The following is a 24821-nucleotide window of genomic DNA, read 5'->3' as shown; positions in this document are numbered from 1 at the left end:
ACACCCAATTAAGTTTTTCAACTTGTTTAAGTCGGGGTCCACGTTAATCAATTCATGGTAACATGAATTGCTAACATAAGCTAACATGCTAACATCCTATGTGGCTACACTGTGAAAATATGGGAACATATCTCTTGCTCGCATGGTTGCTTAAGTGCAAAATCTTAATGTAACAGGCAAAATGCTGAAGCTAGCCTCGACCAGGATAGGAATTAAGTATAAGAACTCCCAATTAATCCCGATTTTAACTTTGGGAGAATGTCAATGCTAGCAAGTTAACATGCTATCATGCATAATGGCTACATTCTGATAACATTAGAACATCTCATGCTCCAATATATGGTAAATCCCAATGTGATAGGCACGATGCTAAAGCTAGTTTCGAGCATGTGTCGTCCTAATTGATGCCGATTTTAACTTTGGGAGAATCCCCCTAAAATGTCAATTCTAACAATATTAATACAGTAGCTAGTAAGCTAACAGCTAGCATAATATCAACCTGAACAACCTGGAACATGTCTTGTTCGTACGGTTGCTTAAACTAAGTATGTGAAATCCTAATTGATACCGGTTTTAACTTTGGGATAATCACCCAAAAATGTCAAAAGATAACATCTTTTGCTTGAAAAAGTGCTAAATATCAATGTGATATGCAAAATGTTAAAGCTAGCGCCGACAAGGATAGGAATTAAGTATGAGAACTCCCAATTAATCCCAATTTTAACTTTGGGAGAATCCCCCCAAAATGTCAAAGCTAGCAGGCTAACATGCTATCATCCATCGTAGCTACATTCTGATAACATTTGAACATCTCATGCTCCAATATATGGTTGCTAATGTGCTAAATCCCAATGTGATTGGCAAGATGCTAAAGCTAGTTTCGAGCATGTGTCGTCCTAATTCAGGGGTCGGCAACCCAAAATGTTGAAAGAGCCATATTGGACCAAAACTACAAAAACAAATCTGTCTGGAGCCGAAAAAAAATTAAAAGCCATATTACATACAGATAGTGTGTCATGAGATATAAATTGAATTAAGAGGACTTAAAGGAAACTAAATGAGTTCAAATATACCTACAAATGAGGCATAATGATGCAATATGTACATACAGCTAGCCTAAATAGCATGTTAGCATCGGTTAGCTTGCAGTCATGCAGTGACCAAATATGTCTGATTAGCACTCCACACAAGTCAATAACATCAACAAAACTCACCTTTGTGGGTTCATGCACAACATTAAGTTTGGTGGACAAAATTAAACAGAAAAAGAAGTGGCATAAAACATGTCCTAGAAAGTCGGAGAAAGTTATACATGTAAACAAACTAAGGTGAGTTCAAGGACCGCCAAAATTAGTAGGACAAAACGGCGCTCGCCAAATACTCGAATCAGTGAAGCATGTTTAATACAAACAGTGTGCTTTATAACAATTAGGGAGGTTTGTGTCATGTTCGTCCTCCTACAGAAACCATATTAACACAAAAAATATTTTTTTCCCCCCTCAACTTTTTCCATTTTTCATACATTTTTGAAAAAGCTCCAGAGAGCCACGAGGGCGGCGCTAAAGAGCCACATACGGCTGTCCCCCCCCGTCCTAATTGATGCCGATTTTAACTTTGGGAGAATCCCCCTAAAATGTCAATTTTAACAATATTAATACAGTAGCTAGTAAGCTAACAGCTAGCATAATATCAACCTGAACATGTCTTGTTCGTATGGTTGCTTAAACTAAGTATGTGAAATCTTAATTGATACCGATTTTGACTTTGGGATAATCACCCAAAAATGTCAATGCTCGCAAGATAACATCTTTTGCTTGAAAAAGTGCTAAATATCAATGTGATATGCAAAATGTTCAAGCGAGCAGGATAGAAACTAAGTTTGTAACTATCGTATTTTTCGGAGTATAAGTCGCACCGGCCGAAAATGCATAATAAAGAAGGAAAAAAACATATATAAGTCGCACTGGAGTATAAGTCACATTTTGGGGGGAAATTTATTTGATAAAACCCAACACCAAGAATAGACATTTGAAAGGCAATTTAAAATATATAAAGAATAGTGAACAACAGGCTGAATAAGTGTACGTTATATGAGGCATAAATAACCAACTGGTATGTTAACGTAACATATTATGGTAAGAGTCATTCAAATAACTATAACATATAGAACATGCTATACGTTTACCAAACAATCTGTCACTCCTAATCGCTAAATCCCATGAAATCTTATACGTCTAGTCTCTTACGTGAATGAGCTAAATAATATTATTTGATATTTTACAATAATGTGTTAATAATTTCACACATAAGTCGCTCCTGAGTATAAGTCGCAACCCCCGGCCAAACTATGAAAAAAACTGCGACTTATAGTCCGAAAAATGCGGTAATTGTGGTAGGCAAAATACTCCAAAGTTCTACGGAATATTGTCAAATATAAATATAAACAAGAATAACACGCATGACTTTCACACCAACAACAGGAAAATAAAGCTCCTGGATTCTGACCACTTACGATACCGCAAATGCAGCTACTGCCACCTGGTGGTGTTACTCCAAAATGACACCAGGGGGTTGCCTACAGCCCTTTTTTGACCCTTTGCTAAATAAAGATTTTCATAGACCAGGTGATTGAATAGAGGCGATAATTGGCGCATTCACGGTATTACTTTTTAGTTCCTTTTTTTTTTTTTAAATTGACCTAACTTGAAAAATGTTGACTGTTATCTCCTAGAAGGCACTGAATCAAACATTTAAACCAAAACCTACATGTTATGTCTATATTTTTTACATAGCCCACATGCTACTTTGTGTATTTTTTTTTATGTTTTCAGCCTTTACGATTGTTACAATTTTAGTTTTACTTTCTATTTAATTGTTGTTTTTTTAGGGTGGGGGGGAGGGTATGTTTTGTTGTCAGTGCCTTATCGAGCGAGACACTCCATATTTTTTTACAGCGGTTAAAAAGTCAAAAAACAAAGAAAAAAAAAAAAATACTGCTTCGACTCAGGAACCGGCGACTACGTAGAAAAAGAGTCTCTTGTATTCCACCTTTAAGTCCAGTGCAAGACAAAACAGGTCGCCTTATTTTTAGTGTCACACTGAATTACGAAAACAAGACAAGGGAATAAAAAATGTATAACCCTAAAGAAAAAAGAAAAAAAAACCTGACTCGTGGTGTCTATTGTTATTATTATAATTATTATCAGGGGCGCCGAAAAGGGGGGGGTAAAGGAGACGGATTCTAGGGGCCCATGATGGAGGGGGGCCCATAATTGTATGTAAAATAGCATCACAAAATGTTGCCGCTGTGTTGGGGGCCCTGTAAAGATTATTTTCATGGGGCCCAAAATCCCTAGCGGCGCCCCTGATTATTATTATTATGATTAGCGTATTGTCTGTTCAGTGCCTATGAGGACTACCTGTGGCTCCAAGGAGTTCTAACAAGAAAGACTGAGTGATTGTTTTTGTTTTTTTTCCATAAAGCAGGGTTTCCCCCCCCAAAAAAACTTTATTGCCGGTGTATTCTGTGCGTTAATTAATAACAAATAACACGACGGATCCTTTTTTTAGTGATGAAAGTCTTGTTTACTTCAGTGCACACTCCGAAAAGCTTGTTTAATCCTATTATTTCTTTGTGTTTTGGTAAAAATCACTTCCTGTTTTTGACATGTTAACATTTTTTTTTTAAAGAAAGAGGAAACATTTTTTTAAATATTTATATTGTGTCACTAAATCAGTAATATTTTGGGCCCTGACCCGCAGATTGGGGAACCCTGCTGTAAAGTATGCTGATTGTCTTTGCTTTAATGTACATGCATATTTTTTTATCGCCAAAAAAGTGCCATAATAACTACTAAACTGCTTTGTTTTGTGTTTTTTAGTTTTTGTTTTTGTTTGCTAATTTATTGACATTTTACAGTGACTAAAAGGATTAAAGCCACGGAGTTAAAACAACGACAACAAGAAAAATCTATTAAATGTGGAGTATATTAGAAGATATTAAAGTATATATTCTTTTGTTATATCTAATCTTGTATTTATCAAGCGGTTTATAACAGAATGTGAATGTAAAGTCTTTGAAATGGTTTTCCTGTCATATCACGGTGTTTGATGTGCTAGCTAACGTTAAAGAAGATTAAGAAGTCAAACTGTTCTTCAGAGTGAAGGTTCAACGCCCTGGCTTTCCTGAACTATGTTTACAACAAATAGCGTGTATCATAATATACTATAATGTTACTGTTTGAACGTGAGTGACAAATATCTATGAAGAAGTATTCAACACTATGATAATAAAGTATTTCTTCTACACCAACGCCACTGACTTCTGGTTTTATGTTCGTGTTCTGTGGATTTTTGAAGCAATGTTTTTTTGTTTTTTTTATAAAGGTCACAATACTTTTCCTTCTCTTTCTTCATAGCCACTAAATCAGGGGTGTCAAACTAATTTTAGATCGGGGCCACATGGAGAAAAATCTACTCCCAAGTGGGCCGGACTGGTGAAATCACGGCACGGTAACTTAAAAATAAAGACAACTTGAGATTGTTTTTTGTTTAAAAATAGAACAAGCACATTCTGAAATTGTACAAATCATAATGTTGTTGTTTTTTTACGCTTACATGTTGCGGTTAACAGTATTCTATCTTTATTTGTCGTTATTTATATTTTCTGAATAAATTATGTGATAATGAATAATAAGAATCAGCACCTCCAAGTCCGAGTCCATGGTTCTCGCCCGGAAAAGGGTGGAGTGCCATCTCCGGGTTGGGGAGGAGATCTTGCCCCAAGTGGAGGAGTTCAAGTACCTTGGAGTCTTGTTCACGAGTGAGGGAAGAGTGGATCGTGAGATCGACAGGCGGATCGGTGCGGCGTCTTCAGTAATGCGGACGCTGTATCGATCCGTTGTGGTGAAGAAGGAGCTGAGCCGGAAGGCAAAGCTCTCAATTTACCGGTCGATCTACGTTCCCATCCTCACCTATGGTCATGAGCTTTGGGTTATGACCGAAAGGACAAGATCACGGGTACAAGCGGCCGAAATGAGTTTCCTCCGCCGGGTGGCGGGGCTCTCCCTTAGAGATAGGGTGAGAAGCTCTGTCATCCGGGGGGAGCTCAAAGTAAAGCCGCTGCTCCTCCACATCGAGAGGAGCCAGATGAGGTGGTTCGGGCATCTGGTCAGGATGCCACCCGAGCGCCTCCCTAAGGAGGTGTTTAGGGCATGTCCGACCGGTAGGAGGCCACGAGGAAGACCCAGGACGCGTTGGGAAGACTATGTCTCCCGGCTGGCCTGGGAACGCCTCGGGATCCCCCGGGAGGAGCTGGACGAAGTGGCTGGGGAGAGGGAAGTCTGGGCTTCCCTGCTTAGGCTGCTGCCCCCGCGACCCGACCTCGGATAAGCGGAAGAAGATGGATGGATGGATGGATGGATAATGTTTATCAGTCAACTCATTGGTGTTAATTTTCAATCTAACAGGATAAAAAAAAAAAAATCAAAATCAAATTACAGAATGTTATTTATGTAGTTTGATCATTTTCTTCGACCAACATTATGTGGTGTAATTTGTACATATGTAGCATACCGTATTTCCTTGAATTGCCGCCGGGTATATGGAGGAGGCTGATTTCAATCATTTAAAATCGCATAAAGGGAAGAAGGTAATTGCAATTCTTATTATTAATATTGTGTTAGTTTGTAGTGGCGGAGAGCTGACTTTTTGTTGTTGGAGTTGTGTCTTTCAAAGCGTTTTATTTTGAAAAAATGTTTTATTAATATAGCTGCGTGTGTCAAATAGGAGTCATTTTGATGCAATTGTACTAGTAACATTTCAGAAATTAATTGTTGATATTAGAGGTAAATTATTGGTATTGTTCATTATCAATAGCGCTATTTCTATTGGTATTTGTATTGATCCATTTGTAGTGTAATAATGCTCATTGTCATTTCTGTATTATTTTTTATTTTTCGCTAACTGCTTATTTGCTATTACTTTTACCATCATATTTGTACATGTCATATTTGCTGATGTTGCTCTAGGGACGGCGTGGCGCAGTGGGAGAGTGGCCGTGCGCGACCCGAGGGTCCCTGGTTCAATCCCCACCTAGTACCAACCTCGTCATGTCCGTTGTGTCCTGAGCAAGACACTTCACCCTTGCTCCTGATGGGTGCTGGTTAGCGCCTTGCATGGCAGCTCCCTCCATCAGTGTGTGAATGTGTGTGTGAATGGGTAAATGTGGAAGTAGTGTCAAAGCGCTTTGAGTACCTTGAAGGTAGAAAAGCGCTATACAAGTACAACCCATTTATCATTTATCATTTATTGTTGTTGTTGTTTGCTGTTGTTGTTTTTGTCTCTCTGTCTAATCCCCCTCTGTCTTCTTTTTTTTTCTCTTTCTATCCCCTCCTGCTCCGGCCCGGCTGCACTAAATGATAATATAAATACATTTAATAAAGTCAAATACAAATAAGGCAACAAGAGAAGTATCCTACACTTCTCTTTTGTAAAGTAAATCTGAACAGCCGACATGGGCATCTACATCAACTATATGATTTGCCTGAGAAGCTGGACAGGACACAAAAAAAAATAAAAATTTTTTTTTAAATCGCATAAAGGGAAGAAGGTAATTGCAATTCTTATTATTAATATTGTGTTAGTTTGTAGTGGCAGAGAGCTGACTTTTTGTTGTTGGAGTTGTCTTTCAAAGCGTTTTATTTTTGAAAAAATGTTTTATTAATATAGCTGCGTGTGTCAAATATGAGTCATTTTGATGCAATTGTACTAGTAACATTTCAGAAACAAATCATGAGCTAAGAAAACCTGCTAACAGGCGGTAATAATGTTATTTTAATTGCCTTTTCAGACCCAAACAAAAAAAACTCCCGGGATGATTCATTGTGCTTTAAATGTTATTGCGGCATTAAGCGATGTCGTGATGGTATCCTTACATCACACTCAAATTTATAAAAAGGCATGCCTAAATTTCCCGCATGCCTTTGGCAAGCGCTGGAGTGAGAAGAGGTTTTAAATTAATTACCGCCCTGGCGCTAATTCAAGGAAATACGGTAATCTACGAAGATACAAAGAATTGCTATTGCGACATCCAGTGGACACATATAGAACAGCAGTTTCTTTCATTCAAACATTTTAGGTTAATTTTTTATACCTATCAAACTCATCCCGCGGGCCGGGTAAAATCTGTTCTCGGGCCTGATCCGGCCCTAGGGCCATACGTTTGACACCCCTGCACTAAATTAGTCTGTCAGCCCGGTTATGGTTGCCTAATCATTCTTGTACAGCTTTGTGTCTTTTTTTACCAGGTGTTGTCATGTAAACAATGAGTTTTTGAAGAAAAAAAAAAAATAGAAAGACATTTTCATAATTTCACCAGGAACATTTATTTTACAAAAAAATATATATAAATATACTTTTCATGTTCATCAAGAAAAAAGTTGCAGTATTTTTAAAATAAATAATTAAAAATATATATTTGTTTATACAACTAATCATTTATATTGTGTATAGAGTTGTGATTTTATCAAGGGTAAAAAAAAATAGTATTACAGTAACAAATGTATCAAGTTTACTGTCTTATTTAATAAAGGAAACTGTTTTATTAATACTGCATTCATACATTTAATAAGGACTCATTCACAAACCCCAAAACCAGTGAAGTTGGCACGTTGTGTAAATCGTAAATAAAACAGAATACAATGATTTGCAAATCCTTTTCGACTTATATTCAATTGAATATGCTGCAAAGACAAGATACTTAACGTTCGAACTGGAAAATTTTATTTTTTTGCAAATATTAGCTCATTTGGATTTTGATGCCTGCAACATGTTTCAAAAAAGCTGTCACAAGTGGCAAAAAAGACTGAGAAAGTTGAGGAATGCTCATCAAAAACTTATTTGGAACATCCCACGGGTGAACAGGCTAATTGGGAACAGGTGGGTGCCATGATTGGGTATAAAAGCAGCTTCCATGAAATGCTCAGTCATTCACAAACAAGGATGGGGCGAGGGTCACCACTTTGTGAACAAATGCGTGAGCAAATCGTCAAACAGTTTAAGAACAACATTTCTCAACCAGCTATTGCAAGGCATTTAGGGATTTCACCATCTACGATCTGTAATGTCATCAAAAGGTTCAGAGAATCTGGAGAAATCACTGCACGTAAGCGATAATATTACAGACCTTTGATCACTCAAGCGATACTGCATCAAAAAGCGACATCAGTTTGTAAAGGATATCACTACATAGGCTCAGTAACACTTCAGAAAACCACTGTCAGTAACTACAGTTTGTCACTACATTTGTAAGTGCAAGTTAAAACTCTACTATGCAAAGCCAAAGCCATTTATCAACAACACCCAGAAACGCCTCCGGCTTCGCTGGGCCCGAACTCGTCTAAGATGGACTGCTGCAAAGTGGAAAAGTGTTCTGCGGTCTGACGAGTCCACGTTTCTAATTGTTTTTGGAAACTGTGGACGTCGTGTCCTCCGGACCAAAGAGGAAAAGAACCATCCGCACTATTATAGGCGCAAAGTTGAAAAGCCAGCATCTGTGATGGTATGGAGGTGTATTAGTGCCCAAGACATGGGTAACTTACACACATCTGTGAAGGCACCATTAATGCTGAAAGGTACATACAGGTTTTGGAGCAACATATGTTGCCATCCAAGCAACGTTACCATGGACGCCCCTGCTTATTTCAGCAAGACAATGCCAAGCGTGCCACGTGTTACAACAGCATGGCTTCATAGTAAAAGAGTGCGGGTACTAGACTGGCCTCCCAGTAGTCCAGACCTGTCTCCCATTGAAAATGTGTGGTGCATTATGAAGCCTAAAATACCACAACGAAGACTCCGGACTGTTGAACAACTTAAGCTGTACATCAAGCAAGAATGGGAAAGAATTCCACCTGAGAAGCTTAAAAAATGTGTCTCCTCAGTTCCCAAACGTTTACTGAGTGTTGTTAAAAGGAAAGGCCATGTAACACAGTGGTAAAAATGTCCCAGTGCCAACTTTTTTGCAATGTGTTTGTCAGAGTTTGTAGGTGCCGAACCCCAAGATGCAGAGAAGGCGGAAGGCATTGTACGAGAAAACATGATTTAATAAAACACTAAGGCAAAACAACAAACGAAAGGGTAACAAAAGGTGCGCACAAGGCGGAGAACAAACTTGGCTATGAACTAAAATAGCACAGAGGCTAACTGTGGACAAGAAACCAAAAACACTTACTGTGACACGAAGGAACTAGGACATGAGCAGAGTGAAACCAAAAGTAGACAGAGCTACAACGACAAGTATTAAGAACAACGACACGACAGGTAGGAACGACAATGATCCAGCAGTGACTGGAGGGTAGGGCAGGTATAAATAGCAGCTGGCTGATTGACACCAGGTGTGGCCAGGTGCCAATCAGCCACAGCTGAAGGACACAGCACTCAGGGAGAAACAGGAAACAGAACCAAAATAAGAGCGTTGACAGGAAATGACAGAGGAAAAACTAAAACTTGATCAAACTGTCAGGGACAAGCCGGACAGTAGCCCCCCTTCCTATAACGGATACCAGACGTTCTAGGAACCCCCCCCAAAAAACAGTCCAAAGTCACGGGAGGGTGGAGGGAGGACAAGGAGGTGGGCCACCAGGCCAAGTGTCCCCGCAACCAGCGGGGAAGAGTTAGGTGGCGACGGCGAGTTGAACGCCGCCGCAATTGGCGAGGCGGCTCGACCGCCGGCATGGGAGGACCCACCGGAGACGATGGTGGCGCCCTCTGCTGGCCCACCGGAGAAGATGGTGGCGCCCTCTGCTGGCCCACCGGAGAATATGGCGGTGGCGCCCTCTGCTGGCCCACCGGAGAAGATGGCGGTGGCGCCCTCTGCTGGCCCACCGGAGTGCATGGTGGCGGCGTCTGTTGGCTCACCGGAGAGGAGGATGGTGGCGCCCTCTGCTGCTGGCCCACCGGAGAAGAGGATGGTGGCGCCCTCTGCTGCTGGCCCACCGGAGAAGAGGATGGTGGCGCCGTCTGCTGCTGGCCCACCGGAGAAGAGGATGGTGGCGCCGTCTGCTGCTGGCCCACCGGAGAGGAGGATGGTGGCGCCGTCTGCTGCTGGCCCACCGGAGAGGAGGATGGTGGCGCCGTCTGCTGCTGGCCCACCGGAGAGGAGGATGGTGGCGCCGTTGGTTGTAGACCCACCGGACTGCATGGTGGCGTCTGCCGGACCACCGGACTGCATGGTGGCGTCTGCCGGACCACCGGACTGCATGGTGGCGTCTGCCGGACCACCGGAGTGCATGGTGGCGTCTGCCGGCCCACCGGAGTGCATGGTGGCGTCTGCCGGCCCACCGGAGTGCATGGTGGCGTCTGCCGGCCCACCGGAGTGCATGGTGGCGTCTGCCGGCCCACCGGACTGCATGGTGGCGTCTGCCGGCCCACCGGACTGCATGGTGGCGTCTGCCGGCCCACCGGACTGCATGGTGGCGTCTGCCGGCCCACCGGACTGCATGGTGGCGTCTGCCGGCCCACCGGACTGCATGGTGGCGTCTGCCGGCCCACCGGACTGCATGGTGGCGTCTGCCGGCCCACCGGACTGCATGGTGGCGTCTGCCGGCCCACCGGACTGCATGGTGGCGTCTGCCGGCCCACCGGAGTGCATGGTGGCGTCTGCCGGCCCACCGGAGTGCATGGTGGCGCCGTAGGTTGCAGACCCACCGGAGATGATGGCGCCGTCTCTTGCAGACCCACTGGGGCGAGAAGTAGCTGTGCCTCCCCAGCTGCACTGCTACTCATAGCCCCTCCCACAAGGGACGGATCCCAGACGTCCCCAGATAGGACCACAGACGACAGGGGTGGGAGGGAGAGGGCTTGAAAAGCGGCCGAACTTTTCTTCAGATTAGCCATTAAGTCCAAAACTTTGTTAAGCCTCTCCGCCATGGACATCTCTGCGAGATTCGAATTTGGCTGGATCATTATGTCAGAGTTTGTAGGTGCCGAACCCCAAGATGCAGAGAAGGCGAAAGGCATTGTACGAGAAAACATGATTTAATAAAACACTAAGACAAAACAACAAACGAAAGGGTAACAAAAGGCGCGCACAAGGCGGAGAACAAACTTGGCTATGAACTAAAATAGCACAGAGGCTAACTGTGGACAAGAAACCAAAAACACTTACTGTGACACGAAGGAACTAGGACATGAGCAGAGTGAAACCAAAAGTAGACAGAGCTACAACGACAAGTATTAAGAACAACGACACGACAGGTAGGAACGACAATGATCCAGCAGTGCCTGGAGGGTAGGGCAGGTATAAATAGCAGCTGGCTGATTGACACCAGGTGTGGCCAGGTGCCAATCAGCCACAGCTGAAGGACACAGCACTCAGGGAGAAACAGGAAACAGAACCAAAATAAGAGCGTTGACAGGAAATGACAGAGGAAAAACTAAAACTTGATCAAACTGTCAGGGACAAGCCTGACAGTGTTGCTGCCATTAAATTCAAAATTAATGATTATTTGCAAAAAAAATATGTTTGTCAGTTCGAACATTAAGTATCGTGTCTTTGCAGTCTATTCAATTGAATATAAGTTGAAAAAGATTTGCAAGTCTTTGTATTCTGTTTTATTTACAAATTACACACTGTGCCAACTTCACTCGTTTTGGATTTTGTATTATTTTCATCTAATCTTGTAAATCTAATCTAATAAAAACAGCTTTTTAATGCAGAGTCCGACTCGATCGGAGAGTGTGTAGATGCACCTATTGTTGTGACCGGGTGAATCTACATAATGTTCATGTATTTTTCGACAGTGTCTGTAAAAACATTGGCGGCGACGACTTCAAGATATCAATTTAAACAGTGTACATTTTCATTTGCAATCTGGGAACGCCTCCAGAAACGACTGTCTTGCAAACAGAGTCAAAAAAATGGGTTATAAAAGCTACATTTACACTAAAAAGTACACCAAATGTAGTGTTTTAAATCTAGATTAGGGTCCTTTTTAAGAGACATTTTACATGCGGGTGATTTTTACCCTTCATTCCTTTCTTATTCACCCACAAAAGACTTTGTTTCCCGTCTCCAGAGCCGTAGTCGATGGTCATCGAGAGTAACAGACGCCAAATGGCGATGGCAGCGTCAGATACTCGCCTATATGTGGAAACGTCTTATCGCCGCTCCCAGGATGCACTTTTGACTTCGGGGAGGCAAACGAACGTGCGCTAAATGACAACCATGTGCACTTTGCAGTGCAACCGTGTTATTGTTGGGAGGAAACGTGAAATGTCATAAATGTCTGGTGCAAGTTTGAGAAAGAGCGCTCACAAGAATACGTAATTGAAATAAATTAGCCTGTAAATCCTTCATGACTTCATGACACCTCCAAACAATCTTTATATTACATCTCAGATGACAAATTAGATATAAAATGAAATCATTCAAAGGAAGCATTTAAAGCATGTTGTCATATTTTGTCTTTGTTTTGGGTGGAAGTTGAAAAAAATGTGTTTAAGGATTGTGTTTGTTTATGAAGCTTGATGTGGTTTCTGTTACTTTAGAGAGTTCATTGACAGTCATGATTTAGTCAATTTAATTATAGTACTCGGGAAAAGGTTTATTTTTAAGGCCAAAAATAGATATTCACTTAGTATTACTTTCTTTAAAACATTTATTCATCATTTTTTAACTTTAGAAAGTTGTATGGTTGAAACCGATAATGATGCCAAAAAACATAAAAATAGATGGGAAGTTCTCAAATGCTTTTTTTGAAAATGTAATTTTGTTTATAGATTATATGCAATCTGTTGTTGTGTTCCCTAATTGGAGTGTACACAAATGAAGGTGTGTGTTGCTGAGCCCGAACTGGACATAAACTGGACTGGACCTGCTTTTAAGATTCCTTTAAACCAGGGGTGCTCACACTTTTTCTGCAGGCGAGCTACTTTTCAATTGATCAAGTCGTGGGGATCTACCTCATTCATATATATAATTTATATTTACTTATTTATGAAATATATGTTTTTGTTAACAAGTTAAAGGTGTTTAATGATAATGCAAGCATGTTTAACACATATAGTTAATATTGTTAAAAAATTAAAGGTGTTTAATGATAACACAAGTATGTTTAATACATATAGTTAATATTGTTAACAAGTTAAAGGTGTTTAATGATAATGCAAGCATGTTTAACACATATAGTTAATATTGTTAACAAATTAAAGGTATTTAATGATAATACAAGTATGTTTAATACATATAGTTAATATTGCTAACAAGCTAAAGGTGTTTAATGATAATACAAGCCTGTTTAACACATAGTTAATATTGTTAATAAATTAAAGGTGTTTAATGATAATACAAGAATGTTTAATACATATAGTTAATATTGTTAACAACTTACAGGTGTTTAAAGATAATACAAGCATGTTTAACACATATAGTTAATATTGTTAACAAGTTAAAGGTGTTTAAAGATAATACAAGCATGTTTAACACATATAGATTCCTTTCTTTCATGAAGACAAGAATATAAGTTGGTGTATTACCTGATTCTGATGACTTGCATTGACTGGAATCAGACAGTGGTGCTGATAAGGTCCGCATTTTCGAATGGAGGAGGAAAAAAGTCCTCCTTTCTGTCCAATACCACATGAAAGTGGTTGGTTTTTGGCATCTTATTTGTCCAGCTTCTGTACTCCTTTGTATACACTTTACAAGAAATACATTGTCGGCAAACTCCGTAGCTTGCTAGCTTGTGCACGCCAGCTTTCTGAGACTCTTATATTTTGTTAGCACAACTGTGCAGTCGATCTTTGGAGTTTTGACGACAGGTACGGCGCCAGAGTCTGTTGAAATAAAGTGTTTCTCACCTTCCAGTCGGTAATTTTAATGAGCTGGCAGCAGCCAGCGTCATCTCAGAAGACCCTCGGGTGCCGTGAATGTCAATCAAGTGACGAAAGTGACGTCATCGTGAAGCTTTATAATCGCTCATTTTTAGGACTATTTTTTTAATGCCTGGCTGGTGATCGACTGACACACCCTCCGAGATCGACCGGTAGCTCGCGATCGACGTAATGAGCACCCCTGCTTTAAACAATCTTATTTCATTGACAACCTGGTCTGGTGAAGATAACCCTAACCCCTACGCTAACCCGAGCCCTAACCCTAACCCTAACCCTAACCCTAACCCTAACCCTTTATTAAAAACAAACAAAAACAAAAAAAAAAAAGTTTTTTGAACAAACAAGAAACTAAAATAATATAAAGACAGTTATGAATGAGTGAGAATGAGTGGGGGTGGACAGAAGGGGTGGAGGGAGGGCTTTTGGGTTGGTGCACTAACTGTAAGTGTATCTTGTGTTTTTTATGTTGATTTAATAATAACAGATAAAAATAAGGGCTTCACGGTGGCAGAGGGGTTAGTGCATCTGCCTCACAATACGAAGGTCCTGAGTAGTCTTGGGTTCAATCCCGGGCTCGGGATCTTTCTGTGTGGAGTTTGCATGTTCTCCCCGTGACTGCGTGGGTTCCCTCCGAGTACTCTGGCTTCCTCCCACCTCCATAGACATGCACCTGGGGATATGTTGATTGGCAACACTAAATTGTCCCTAGTGTGTGGATGTGAGTGTGAATGTTGTCTGTCTATCTGTGTTGGCCCTGTGATGAGGTGGCGACTTGTCCAGGGTGTACCCCGCCTTCCGCCCGATTGTAGCTGAGATAGGCTCCAGCGCCCCCCGCGACCCCAAAGGGAATAAGCGGTAGAAAATGGATGGATGGAAGGTAAAAATAAAACATTTAAAGTGCTGACTTTTCCGTTTTTAACAGGGCCCACAAACACACCATTGAATCTTCCGTGCCTGTAGTACCACTTGATGCCACATGCGGCGGTAGTGAGCAGCAGTGAGCAGGGAACACTTATCATCAATCAAAATTAACGGCAACAATTCACACAGTTTTGTCCGGTTTTATTGCCAAATATGCGCCAGAAAGTGAGTGAAAGTTAACATCCTGAAGAAAATGGAGGTCCAGGCCAGATGTTGAAGCTCCTTCCGGCCGCAAATTGATGAAAGGTAAGATTGAACACTTTGGCTATGAAAGTTAGCATTAGCTGCATGTTTACACACAAGAGGCAGCTTTTTGGTCATATTTTACCCCAAAAAACAGCTTAAAGTTCTTTGTTCACACTAATGCGAGTGTATTAGTGGTATATTTAAAAGTATACTGACAGTGTTTTAGTATTTATTTGATGTAAATTGGCCTACTTAAGAGTATTTGATTGTTTACATTAGGGTTGAGCAACATAAACAATATACAATATAAATCATATCCCGTACTTTTTGGGCTACAGAGTGCCCCGGTCAAAAAAATATTTTCACAAAAACGGTGTTAGCCGCACGGGACCATAAGCCGCAGGTATATGTAACAGTATAAAATATTTTGTAAATGTTTATTTACATACATTAATTGTTCCAAATGGTGCCTGTAATACGGCAGTAAAATGGCTGATCAAACAAAACAGAAGTCGTCGTCATGGACACACTAGCTTGCTCTCCAATCAGCCAAACAGACTCAATAACTACACAAAGTACCACTGATAGTCACACACACACTAGGTGTGATGAAATTATCCTCTGCATTTGACCCAGGCCATGTTCACCCCCCTGGGAGGTGAGGGGAGCAGTGAGCAGCAGCGGTGGCGGCGCTCGGGAGTCATTTGGTGATTTAACCCCCAATTCCAATCCTTGATGCTGAGTGCCAAGCAGGGAGGCAATGGGTCCCATTTTAATAGTCTTTGGTATGACTCGGCCGGGGTTTGAACTCACAACCTTCCAGTCTCAGGGCGGACACTCTAACCACGAGGCCACTGAGCAGGTTTTGGTAACTTTACAAGACTGAAACAATACAGAAGAAAGTCGTTGTGAGTTAATAATACTAACACAGACACTAGTAAATGTGTTAGCATAATCGCTAATGCTAACAACACTAGCTTTATTACATTTGTTTACTTGTCTTGTTCTGTATATTGTACAGTATTTTGTATATTATTTTGTATATTGTACAGGATTGCTTATTACTTTTATTGGATAGTAGTCTATTTATGTCAATTATTAGTTTTATCTTTATTGCCCGAAAGCAGCTGAGGTAGGCTCCAGCACCCCCCGCGACCCCAAAAGGGACAAGCGGTAGGAAATGGATGGATGGACTTCTTGTGTAATTTATTTTTATCCCATATTTGTTCCTACTACCACACCTTAAATTGGAGTCCTTAATCTCATTATATGCAAATATAATGACAATAGAGTCCATTCTATTCTATTCTATTACCTAGCTCGTACAAATATGCATGACAACACTCCTACAGACATCACATATTGGACGGTTTAGTAAGTATGAATTGTTTTGGATATATCGTAAAACTTAAAAACGTGGCTTGGAGTGATGAATGAAGGATCCATACGAGTAGAAACGCTATGGACAAATAGTAGACACGAAAAAGGAAGTACATTTTCAACCCGCAGCACCTGCAATGAGCGAACTCGTCCAAAACATGGCGCCATGACACAATCAATGACACACCTTTTCAGTGTCTCTGTCGGTGTTGAAAACCATTTGTTGAATACAAAACATTATGGCCGTTAGCAGACAAAAATCCATCAATTAGCTGCACCGTTTTATAAGCCGCAGGATTCAATGCGTGGGAAAAAAGTAGTGACTTATATCCTAAAAAATATGGTAATTTTGGCCAAAGAAAGAGCTTTGAATATCATCGTTATAATGTGAATATTGACACATTTTAGCTGTGTAACCGCAAACTTGACAGCGAGAAAACAAACAAGCACGTCATCAACACACTATGGCATTCTTGTCCGTGGCTAAAGTCCCTCCACAGTATTTTATTTTGTCATTGTTTGAAATACCAAAGAAAATAAGTCCCATACATGCATATAAGTATTTAGGATCATGGAATTAACTTAAAAAAAAAATCACATTTAAACAATTGTTTTGTTATTAATTTAAAATATTTATTTGGTTTTTGTATTCAATGTCATTTTGGTACAAAAACATATTTGGATTAATTCCATTTTCCATCATATAATAAATATGGTAAAATAAAAAATATTCAGTCAATTTCAAGTCACATTTCCCCAACATGATATAATACTTATTATAAATTCATAATTACATTTATTTATTTATTTTTTGGAAAACATTATTTAGTTTGAATATTATGAGAATACGTTTTTGCCGTAAACGGTATTTTATATTTTAATCCCAAAAAAACCCCCAAAAATCTAAATATTCAGAAAAAAAGTTATAATCTCCCAGGATGAAAAAAGTAAATAATTAAATAATGCAATTAAATTACCAAAATGCCAATAGATAACTTAAAATGACATTAAGTTATAATTAAATCAATCAATCAATCAATCAATCTTTATTTATATAGCCCTAAATCACAAGTGTCTCAAAGGGCTGCACAAGCCACAACGACATCCTCGGTACAAAGCCCACATACGGGCAAGGAAAAACTCACCCCAGTGGGACGTCGATGTGAATGACTATGAGAAACCTTGGAGAGGACCGCATATGTGGGTAACCCCCCCCCTCTAGGGGAGACCGAAAGCAATGGATGTCGAGTGGGTCTGACATAATATTGTGAGAGTCCAGTCCATAGTGGGGCCAGCAGGACACCATCCCGAGCGGAGACGGGTCAGCAGCGCAGAGATGTTCCCAGCCGATGCACAGGCGAGCGGTCCACCCCGGGTCCCGACTCTGGACAGCCAGCACTTCATCCATGGCCACCGGACCTGTGCCCCCCCCCCCTCAAGGAAAAGGGGAGCAGAGGAGAAAAGAAAAGAAACGGCAGATCAACTGGTCTAACAGGGGGGCTATTTAAAGGCTAGAGTATACAAATGAGTTTTAAGATGGGACTTAAATGCTTCTACTGAGGTAGCATCAAATTGTTACCGGGAGGGCATTCCATAGTACTGGAGCCCGAATAGAAAACGCTCTATAGCCCGCAGACTTTTTTTGGGCTCTGGGAATCACTAATAAGCCGGAGTTCTTTGAACGCAGATTTCTTGCCGGGACATATGGTACAATGCAATCGACAAGATAGGACGGAGCTAGACCGTGTAGTATTTTATACGTAAGTAGTAAAACCTTAAAGTCACTTCTTAAGTGCACAGGAAGCCAGTGCAGGTGAGCCAGTATAGGCGTAATATGATCAAACTTTCTTGTTCTTGTCAAAAGTCTAGCAGCCACATTTTGTACCAACTGTAATTTTTTAATGCTAGACATAGGGAGACCCGAAAATAATACGTTACAGTAGTCGAGACGAGACGTAACGAACGCATGAATAATGATCTCAGCGTCGCTAGTGGATAAAATAGAACGAATTTTAGCGATATTACGGAGATGAAAGAAGGCCGTTTTAGTAACACTCTTAATGACGGAAAAAAAGATCATGGTATAAATATATTAGTATGGACATTAACAATTCTTAAATTGGTTAAATATAATTATTGAAGATTATACTTTCAAAATTGAAATGAATAAATGATTGGATCATTTAAAAAAAGTTATTTTGTATTAAAATGATCTACTTATTGGGCTATATACTCATGTAATTTTGATACATAAAAAACCCAAACATGCAATCTTTTTCTCCAAAGTGGCACTTTTTTTTTCCGTTTGTTGATATTTTGTTCCCCAATACTGTTCAAGCAGTCATTGTCCTGTCTAACATGTCAATTAATATAACATAATTGCATTTTAGACTGCAATGTTCATTAAAAATCATTGTCAAAACATAACTTTCGCGAATCGTACGGCAACAAAAACTAGTAGCAGAAAAATGTTATCATCACGAGGGCGCTTGCTAATTAAAATGCAACACATTCAAAATATTTTCTTATGATATTTATCCTCAATGTTTTGGGGAATCGTATTTCACACATGAACATAACAAGTAAAAGTAACATTTCATGAAAGTGACACTATTATTGGAAATCACTGGACATAAAACAAAAATATTTTTTTTTTTGTTTATGCGAACCAAATGTTAACTAAAAATAATTTAAAAAAAACTTGGATGTCAACACTATTTTGAGTTACGTTTGTCCTCAAATTGTTATTGTTTGTTGTGTCCTTTTGTTTCCAGTGGCGCTCTTGTTCATAAATTATTCATGAAAGTCAAACTAGCGTCAGACATATTACTTGTGCAATAAGGAGATATTTTGCACATTGTAGAGAGCAAGTTACAAAACACTTGATCACACATGTGACTAAAAATCCATAAAACTGCTTGTAATATCATTTTTTGGTGTATGGATGTAACAAATTGACTGTTGTCCTCCACATTGTTTTTTTGTGTGGCTGTTTTTACCTTAATCTGTCCGTTTTTCTCTGTGGCGTAATTATGCTTGAGCTGGCTCCTCGTCTGCAGTCTGTCATAAACTAAATATCATCCTCATGTTGTCATGCTGTCTGTCCATTTCCTGGAAAAAACTGACTGCACTTCTAACCGCGGCTCACACAGGATACATACACAACATATGAAACATACCATATCCCTCTGAAAGCCAGCGTACAATACAGTGGTCTTTTGTGTTTTGCATAATGTGGCTGTTATTGTGTACCTGTGAAAAAACTGCATATGACGCTGATTCATAGGGAGTTATGCGTAAAAAACTAATTGTCCACACATGGACAATACATACTTGATAGAACTGAGGAAATGTTATTATGGAAAACCAGTCTAAGTGGACCAAGGAATAAAATCATGGTGTTTTTCTTATTACCATAAATTGCCCGCTGTTGACAGACATACCACTTTTGCAGACATAAAATGTTAAAGCCAAAGGGGATAATACGGTCGTTTTATGTCGACACTTCATTATTATCGATCGCGTGATTGGCAAAAAGCATTTTTGTTTTGTGTAAAAATGAATAAAAACAGCAGAGGATGTGTGGGAGGGACAACTGCTACTTGCATTCAAAGGTCCAAAGATAGGTACATTTCACACTTAAATTGATACGGTGCCAATTCCTTTGACTCCATTTTTGGTACTCACTGGTAGCAGTTTTCGTTTTGAGTGTCCACTTGTTATCTTTTTTTCATACACTTCTGTGTCTCATTTGCATGTATAGTACTCAGTCAAGTCTATGGCAGTTTTTTTTAAAGAGAAATAATCCCCCCTACCAATGGATGCCACAAACATCTCCCTCTTCATCACTTCTTTTTCCTCGGACTGCCCACCACCCTCATGAACACTCATTGACCACGGATTGGTTGAGCCTTATCGGCTCTTTTGCTATTGTAACGACTGGGCGGCTCGTTCTCCCGAGATGCAGCAGGAACTCCGGAGGCGAGGTGCAGGTGAGACAATGATTTATTGTCCATGAAATCATGCAAAAATACAAAAACTGATAGCGTGGGAGCTATGGCGAAGCTTAGCACAGGAACAGGGATCAAAGATCGTAGAAAATACTTAACGTAACGGGTTGCATGGAAGCAAATCTCCGTAGTATTGCTAGAATTCGTTCCATTTTGTCCACCAGCGATGCTGAGATTATTATTCATGCGTTCGTCACATCTTGTCTCGATTACTGTAACATATTATTTTCGGGCCTCCCTATGTCTAGCATTAAAAGATTACAGCTGGTACAAAATGCGGCTGCTAGACTTTTGACAAGAACAAGAAAGTTTGATCATGTTACGCCTATACTGGCTCACCTGCACTGGCTTCCTGTGCACTTAAGATGCGACTTCAAGGTTTTACTACTTACGTAGAAAATACTTAACGGTCTAGCACCATCCTATCTTGCTGATTGTATTGTACCATATGTCCCGGCAAGAAATCTGCGTTCAAAGAACTCCGGCTTATTAGTGATTCCCAGAGCCCAAAAAAAGTCTGCGGGCTATAGAGCGTTTTCTATTCGGGCTCCAGTACTATGGAATGCCCTCCCGGTAACAGTTAGAGATGCTACCTCAGTAGAAGCATTTAAGTCCCATCTTAAAACTCATTTGTATACTCTAGCCTTTAAATAGACCCCCTTTTAGACCAGTTGATCTGCCGTCTCTTTTCTGCTCTGCCCCCCTCTCCACGAAGGAGGGGGGGGGGGGGGGCACAGATTAGGTGACCACAGATGACACATTCAAGCTGTTCAAAGTCGGGACCCGGGATGGACCACTCATCTGTGCATCAGTTGAGGACGTCGCTGCACTGCTGATTTGTCTCCACCCAAGACGAAACCCCTTGTTGGCCCCACTATGGACTGGTCTCTCACACTATGATCTAGATCCACTCGACGTCCATTGCACCGGTCGCCCATGGGGCGGAGGTCCCCACATCTGCGGTCCCCTCCAAGGTTTCTCATTGTAATCCCATTGGGTTGAGTTTTTTTTTGCCCTGATGTGGGATCTGAGCCGAGGATGTCTTTGTGGCTTGTGCAGCCCTTTGAGACACTCGTGACTTAGGGCTATATAAATAAACTTTGATTGATTGATTGATTGAAATAGAAGACGTCGTCACTGTTGCGTAGTGCAAACAAGGAAGCCAGACTGATTGTGGCCAAAAACAGGAACAGGTAGCTCTCTGATTAGTGCCCAGGAGCATGTGAGCGTCCCGAACATTAATCAGAGGCAGGTGAAACTAATCTGCAGTCATGGCAACTAAAACACAAACCCGAAGTAGTCAAACTAAGAGAACAAAACATGATTCGGGCAACAGATCATAACAGCTATAGAGTAAAGAATTTGTCATCGTGGCTCACTTTTGGCAGAAGCTTGCTTGTGGAGGTGTGATGGGACACAAGTAGGGGATTTTATTTTTTTTGTTTCATTGCCATGCATGTCTTAGTGTTTTATTGCTGCGGATTTTAATTGCATGTTTTTACATTTTAGAATTTGATTGTATTTTTAATTGCATGTTTTTACATTTTAGAATTTGATTGTATTTTTAATTGCATGTTTTTACATTTTAGAATTTGATTGTATTTTTAATTGCATGTTTTTACATTTTAGAATTTGATTGTATTTTTAATTGCATGTTTTTACATTTTAGAATTTGATTGTATTTTTAATTGCATGTTTTTACATTTTAGAATTTGATTGTCTTTTTAATTGCATGTTTTTACTCCTTGTGGACTTTGCTGGCATTTTAAGACGTTGCCCCTTTTTAGCTTGTTGTCCCTAACAACCGAAGTGCCCAATCAAACGACACCTGAAGTTAGACGCACCTGTGGAGCATTAGGACTGCACCCATTTAAAAGAGAACAGGCAGGATCGACGAAGAGGGAAGCGCGACGGGGGGAAGCGCGGCGGAGGGAAGCGCGACGGAAGGAGGAAGAAGCGACAGGCTTTGCCAAGAGTGTCCGGGTGGACGCCCGAAGGCTGGGAAGGAATCCAGGACTATACAGCAGACCCCGCAAGCCACCGGAGTGAACCCCAAGAAGCTCACAACATGCAGGAGCAGAGGAAACTGGATTGTGAATATGTGGGGGTGATCAAACTGCCTTTGGCTGTGGGCTTGCGGGCTCGTGCGTTGGACACTGGCTGTGTGGTTCTGTGGGCAGGAGCGATCGGGACCCAGAGACCTGCGGTGACTCCCGGGAGCGACCAAGAGGCGGAGCAAGACGGGACGGGTACGGCCACGTAGGTCCCGCGAGTGACCGGCGACTGGCGAGGAGAGTGGGCGTACCCAAAATTGACGCGGAACTACAGCAGGGGCAGGGGGAACCCTGCCTTGCGTGTAAGTGTGGCGTCAGCCCGGAGAGCGTCTCCGTAGTTTTAGAAGATTTTATCCCCGTGGCCTGCCTCCGTTTTAATTCTGTGTGCAGGAGGACGCCGTGGAAGTGGGTGGAGCTGGGACGCTGACCCACTACGCCTGTCGCGGCTGTACCCTCACCATAATATTGGTTACCAATTGGTATTTTTAGTATTGACAACTGGACGGTTTTAATCTATATTGTAATAAATTGTAAATCAGCATCATTATCTTTCCTTACTTTGGGACGGTTGCTCTCACTGCATTGGGTTCTTAATATTTATATTGGTTTTTAACAAAATTTTATTAGATTTTAATATACCACCCCTCGGGTCCATCACAGAGGCACCCGCTCGCGGCGCTTAGGTACGCAATCGACAATACTTTCGTGGTAGTGAGACCAACGCTGTTGCATTTACCCGTGACCTGTTTTTATAAATGATTGTGAAATCTTCCAGAAGACCCGACCGACCTCTGACTGTTCAACAAAAGAACGTTAACATCATCATCGACCATTCTCCTTACGTTTCTGGCAAAAGTCCCAAGTTATTATGCAACCAATGCATAATTTCAGCAACAGCTTATGTTGATGTGTGTCAGCCAAAATTAGAGGGATGCCAACTTCAATCAAAGTTAATTTATATAGCCCTAAATCACAAGTGCCTCAAAGGGCTGCACAAGCCACAACGACATCCTCAGCTCAGATCCCACATTAGAGCAAAAAAAACCACAATCCGATGGGATACAATGAGAAACCTTGGAGGGGGACCGCAGATGTGGGGACCCCCCGCCCCGGCCGTCCGGTGCAATGGACGTCAAGTGGATCTAGATCATAGTGTGAGAGTCCAGTCCATAGTGGGGCCAGCAGGGGATCATCTTGAGTGGAGATAAGTCAGCAGCACAGATATGTCCCCAACTGATGCACAGATGAGTGGTCCATCCCGGGTCCCGACTTTGAACAGCTAGCGAATCATCTGTGGTCACCTAATAACCTCTCTACGCAGGAGAGGGGGGCAGAGCAGAAAAGAGACGGCAGATCAACTGGTCTAAAAGGGGGGTCTATTTAAAGGCTAGAGTATACAAATGAGTTTTAAGATGGAACTTAAATGCTTCTACCGAGTTGGCCTCTCTAACTGTTACCGGTAGGGCAGAGTACTGAAACGGATTCCCCTGACAGACAAAACATTGATTTGTATTCAAACTACATGTGGTGCTCCGTCTTTACCAATTTGAAACAGCTATAGCAAAAGCAAAACAAACAATATCTTGATGTTTGCTTAACTTAGCACTTGTTGACGTCATGTGTGACGAATTTGTGATGTGAGGTATTCTACTTGTCGAGATTCCACTGTCCCTTCTTCCTTTCTTTCCTTCAGTATGTGCGAGAAGTCACAGCTGCTTCGCGAAATGTGCCGCGAGGTTGGACTTATCCGAGTTACTTTGTTGTCAGATAAAATCAAAATCTGATCTCCGGGGGGTGCGTCTGGCGGCCTCGGGAGGAAGAGAGACTGATGAGCGCACAGAGGGAATTAAAGCTAATATGAAGGGTATCTAGAAGGTTTTGACAGGACCGCTCACGGCGATGTGGAAAGTATTGGCTAATTTATCAACGTTATGTTTTGATAGAACTAATGCAGTAAAGTGCCAGAGCTCTACTATTCATCTTCCTGCTGTCTTCTAGGGGGATTTAAGTCATGTTCATTCTGGGCCCTATTCTCACCTTAGGTGTTTTTTTTATGCGCCTGAAGTTGTGCACGTTTCCCTTATTCATATTTTCCCATCTAGCTTCTGGATACGCCCACCATGCAAAGTTGAGGGACAAGTGCGTACGTCTTTAAGGCAGACTTCGCCATGCCGCCTTTTTTAGGGGGGCTGTGGGAAATTGAAATCCATGAAATAGATAACATTTGAATTTTGAAAAGGCCGTATCTATCCAGGCAGCGCTTGGCATGATTATATGTGTCGCAGAGAAGTGACGTTCGCCTGCAAATCATGTCTTTTGAACGGCTCTTTTAACAAAGTCCCAGTTTGAGCTTTTGGGAAGCGTATTTCATCCATTT

At 41.3% G+C, this 24821-nt stretch overlaps 1 long non-coding RNA gene across 1 annotated transcript in view; it reads left to right on the top strand.

Moving 5' to 3' along the window:
• The first annotated feature begins 15022 nt into the window (after positions 1 to 15022).
• LOC140678870 (uncharacterized) overlaps positions 15023 to 24821 on the top strand; it is a 24497-nt gene continuing 14698 nt past the window's right edge. The window contains exon 1 of the long non-coding RNA XR_012050518.1: positions 15023 to 15060. This is a non-coding gene — a long non-coding RNA (uncharacterized lncRNA). The remainder of the gene's footprint in view (positions 15061 to 24821) is intronic.

This window comes from Nerophis lumbriciformis, linkage group LG06, assembly GCF_033978685.3.
Source record: "Nerophis lumbriciformis linkage group LG06, RoL_Nlum_v2.1, whole genome shotgun sequence".
In the NCBI taxonomy this organism is placed as follows: domain Eukaryota; kingdom Metazoa; phylum Chordata; class Actinopteri; order Syngnathiformes; family Syngnathidae; genus Nerophis; species Nerophis lumbriciformis.
Note: the sequence above shows the minus strand (reverse complement) of the source record. Positions and strands in the feature narration are given on the sequence as shown.